A 4,987-nucleotide genomic window follows, 5' to 3' on the forward strand; every position below is an offset into this window, starting at 1 on the left:
GGTTTGTGTCTCTTCCACATCTTGTCAATAGCTCAGCTATGTGTCTTCCCAATGTGAGCTACTCGTCAAAGTACATCCCTAGGAAGTTTGCAACTTTTTCAAATTTGATTTCAGAGTTGTTTAAGTAAAGTTTAGGAGGTTTTATGCTTCTGCTTACTGGTGGGAACATAACGCCTACTAATTTTCCTGGGGATATTTTAAAGCCCCACCTACCGGCCCATTTTCCTATCGTGTTTAGTGCCACCTGAAATCCGTTCCATTTTTTTTACTGGGTGAGTTAGTTTTTAGGGTGTAAACGGGTACTTAGTTGTGTGTATTGTGTTTGATGACCTCCACGATTACATCCCTGATATCTAATAGTAATTGGGTGAATGGGTTAGTTGGGCATATTTGGTGTGTTTTATTAGTTTAGCTTTCAATTTCAATGGCTTGATTGGTTGGTGATGTGTTTCTGTCATTTCTTGCGCGTGAGTTAGGTTTGGATATTGACTTTGGTTTTTCTGAGTGGTGTTGGCTGTCTGTAATTTTTTTTTTAATGACGGATTCTGTAATGGTATTATCTGGAGATGTGGTGGAATCCATCTTGATACTGGTTTTAATTCATGATTTTCTGTTGAGTATGGTACGTCATTTATATCCGTGTAGTCTATTATTTCTTATTCCAATCGTGCTTTAGGGCATTCACGTGAATAAGCTGGATGGGGTCCCAGGTAGCTGGGGCATTAAATAATTTTAGTTTACACTCCTGGTTGTGGTGAATGAAATGATATTGTGAGTCGGAATGCAACTGAATTTACAAGAATTAAGCGTGTTAAACATACAAGTATGAATGAGATACATTGATACTTAACAAAGTATGCATTAGGGTATTTAAATATCGTAATATAAAGGCATTTCATGTTCCTTGTTTGAACACGTACCCCAAGCGTGGCAAACTTCGATAGCGTGACAGCCTTCAGTTAAGTGAGGGGATATTAATTTTTCTCTCCATAAGATACATCGGGAGGGAAGAATGTATTTGTGTGACTATATTAGGAAATACTAGGACGTAACACTAAAAATTCATTCATTCATTCATTCATTCAGTCTCAGTCAAATCAGTCTGTCACTTAGTTTATGCTATTTTAGAAATTTTGGAAGATTTATAATTTTCTTTAATACTTTATTTGTTTATGTCTTCATATTTGGAGAAGTTTGCTCTAAATATGTCTCATCAAGTTGCATAAGTAACACAACTACAAATAACGTGTGTTGCTTACCTACATACAGATCGCCTTCGCTAGCCAAGTTTCCGATGTGATTACCCTATCTACACGTTGGCGTATCAAGCAGATCTTTCTGTTCTTCGGTTCAGTGAATTTCATTGGATCCGGCGGCAAGTCACCGTATCCAATGAAAATCAAGTTGTTCAAATTTGAGCACTGTTCCTGTATGATCGAGACAAAGGGAGCACACACTGAATCGACTGATAAATTAGTAATTTTCCACTACCGGTCTATATTTGCCCAAATACCTTTCAATCGGATACACATGTAATTGCTTCCCTCTGGTACATAGTCAAACTTTCGATGTTAAACTTACAAAGTATCCTTTTGAGGTCAATTGCCACCACCATTTTCGGCCGATGTACAATGTATCACGCTATTGGTTAGTTGGCATTACATACTAAAGTAGGCAACTCATGATATCCAAAAGATGTCGCAAGGACAAAACACCAATATATCTGTTCAATCCGCCAAGGTGTAGATAGGGTTATTGTATCGGAACCATGGCTAACGAAGATGCCTACGTATTTCTCCACGACAGTTTTTCTTTCTGTATTGTGTGTTTTGATGGTGTCTTTGAGAACTGTTATTTTGCTCGTGGACTAAGATTATCTTTTCTGTCTGTAGTGTCCCTTGGATCCTGCTAAACCTGTGCATAGGAGTGATCTCCCTTGGAGTTCAGCAGTCATTGACAGGAATCAGACTTCCTGTTGCCAGTCTGAGTTCTTTACCTCAGATGAGCCTGTATCATATTTCATCATCTTGCATTACGTTTCCTGGTTTCTGGACACATTAGATAAAGCTGATGGTAAATACAGTCTTGATCCAGTTGTTCCAGTGATCTCAGGAGTCATTGGTGAAAGTACACCTCCTAAGTGTTTTACTTTTGTTTTCAGTGATGTTGCCAGTCTGTTATTGAGTCTATTTTTCGCATTGTTGATTGCGCTCTTGCCTCAACGTTTCTTGAATAGTTAACATTTTTAAGTATTGAAAAGCTGATTTATCTGTTCACAGCCTTACATTTCTTTGCGCTTATTTTCAGCGGGTCTATATACAACATCACAGGAAAGTTTCATTTTTGAGTACTTCTGGCAGGATATTCTTGTCATTTTCTGTCATGTCTAGATGAGTCATTTGATAAAGTCCCAGGTACGGTGATCGTATCCACCAACTATTCGTACTTCCACCCTCAAAGACCATTGAACAATGCCGAAATTTCTTGCAGTGCCCAGAATAACAGTGCAGTGACATCCGATACTTAGGGGAGTTGACATCTGATATTTCTAACATCGCCAATATTGTCCATCATTTGTTTGAAGATTAAACTCCAGCGGGCTTTAATATCTTGCCTGAAAATTTTCTGTTTCAGCCATTTTCATTTTCTTGTTTTTATTCCCAGAAATATGTTTTCGCTAAATATTGCAGAATTACACAATTGAAGTGTGAACAACTCACATGAGTGCGGTTTGACAGTCGTTTTACTTCCCAGATTGGATGTAGAATATTGTAAACATCCAGGAAGCCAGCAGCAGTTTGAATATCTTGATCGGTTGTTGCATGTCTATCGAGAATCTCGTGCAGCACAAACATTTTAACTATTTCTCTTCATATTTCATACTCTGGTACGACTGGTGACAGATTTGCTGTACAGTAATCATGGCCTCCTGGACATTGCACATAAAAACATTTGTCTTTGAGCCTTGCTCCAGTCCAGCACAACATGCTCTCTACTGTAGCTCCTACAAGATATTGCTTCTATAGAACAGTTTCACAAGCAATTCCAGCAACTTGATATGATCTCTGGCCAGGTTTATTTTCATATCCAAAACTTATTGCATTGTATCTTGCATCAAAAGCAACATTTACTTGCACACCACGCATGACATAATAACAGCTCTGACTAATTTCTGCCTGCCACATCCATTTCATTTAGCTGCACAGTATTTAACTACAATGTTGGAAGCCCTTTGCATAGATGTTCAGCTTGTGGTGGAATGTCAGTGGCAGCAAGTAAGTATCAGCAGCAGAATATGGCCCAGGTTTATTTGCTTTTGTCTCCTCATAAGACCTATGCTCAAGTGACTTGAAACTGCAGTTTTTGCACATTGTATGCTTCCAAGCAAGTTCCCATTGACTTTCACTAGCAATTTAGAAATTGGGTCTCTTACATATGTTATTTTGATTGCCATGGCAATGGATGATATCGTTCCGCATTTCAATATTTTTTATGCAGATCATGCGTCCCATCATGCTCATCCACTCATCTCTCTTTTAGGGACAGTCTCACTTTCAATGATGGCTGTAGAATTCAAGAAGAGCCAGGTGTGCCATTACAGTCTCCTGCCACAACTGACTGGAGACCGCCATTTGTCAGCTTCATCACTGACATGAGAGAGAACCTATCAGCATCCAGTTGTCTGATCACTTGAGCAGATGCAGCGCTGGAATTTGATACAGTGTGACCCCGCTATAACATGATAGTTGGGGTACATAGAACATGACCGTGGTATAGACCCACCCGTGTTATAACCAGCCAAATCAGCTGTAGAAATAGATGCATTTACCTAAAATATGGCCGGGGGAGGGACAAAAGAGGACACAAAGATATGTGCTTTTGATTAAATGAAGACAAACCAGTCTGAAAAATACGTGTATGGACAACTTACATTGTGTAGTACAATCCATAATCCATTAAGTACTGTTCTTGTATATAATAAATCCATGAATTCGAGTATAGATCACATGTTATAAATTTCATGTATTAATCACATTCCATTAGAAAACATAAATACCACGTATATATAAAAATTGTAGTAATTTCCAGATTGTGTGACGAATAAAAACTAATAACAGTTTATTTCAAGCATATATTTGTTTAAAGGAAATATAGCTCCATAACTGCACAGCACAGTGGAAAGGAGCGCAATGCACAACCAAGACAGTTGTTGACATGAAGAGGGTAGAAGAAGAGACAGTAAGAAAAGAAATACAGCAACGTCGACCTTTCATCAATAGTGATTTGGAAAAGATCGGAAGCAACCAGGTGATGCTGATATGCTTGCAAGCTGAGTTAGATTGGTCACTCGATCATATGATGAAAGTCGTTTTATCTGTACAAAATAATGGCTAATTGAATTTTGCATCAGTTTTGTATCTCTGTTTCCAAGAGAAGGTGAATCATTAAAATGTCACGTTCAATTTCATTATGTTTATGTAATTGATTAAATTATTATAGTTTAAATATGGGTGTTCTGTTTGTTCTATTCTATATCCCTGCTTAGGTCTCTGTTATTTCATCCACTAATTTTCATTTTTATTTGTATTGTGTACTTAAACCGGGCAATAATACCGTGGTCGATCATCTATTAGATAATGATAACCAAAGCACCATAAGGAGTGGGAGATCACATATCCCCCACCTCTGACACTCAGTAAAGTCCTTGTGTACTGTTCAACGTATTCAATGGCGAAGTCATTGTAACGAACACTAACTAGTAAAATGTGCCAAATGTGGCAGCTATATAGAAAGTGCCATGTTACTCATTAAGCAGCCTAAGCATGTGCTTAGGACACCAGCCCAAAAAGAGCACCAGAAAAAAATCTAATTCATTAGTTGATGATAAAATTGAATGAATTACATATGACAATTTTGACATATGTGTACGAGTATTTTCATTTGGAATGATGACAACACTTGCATTTTTCCACCTTTTTAACTTTTA

At 37.8% G+C, this 4,987-nt stretch overlaps 1 long non-coding RNA gene across 1 annotated transcript; it reads left to right on the forward strand.

Annotated features, from left to right (window-relative positions):
• The first annotated feature begins 1,934 nt into the window (after nucleotides 1-1,934).
• LOC149805740 (uncharacterized) lies at nucleotides 1,935-4,506 on the forward strand. The gene is made up of 2 exons (XR_016414995.1): nucleotides 1,935-2,073; nucleotides 3,541-4,506. It is a non-coding gene; the product is annotated as an uncharacterized LOC149805740 (long non-coding RNA).
• Nucleotides 4,507-4,987: the final 481 nt, after the last annotated feature.

The sequence above is a fragment of the Sinohyriopsis cumingii genome, chromosome 2 (genome assembly GCF_028554795.1).
Source record: "Sinohyriopsis cumingii isolate HCF-2022 chromosome 2, ASM2855479v2, whole genome shotgun sequence".
NCBI classification, from domain to species: Eukaryota; Metazoa; Mollusca; class Bivalvia; order Unionida; family Unionidae; genus Sinohyriopsis; species Sinohyriopsis cumingii.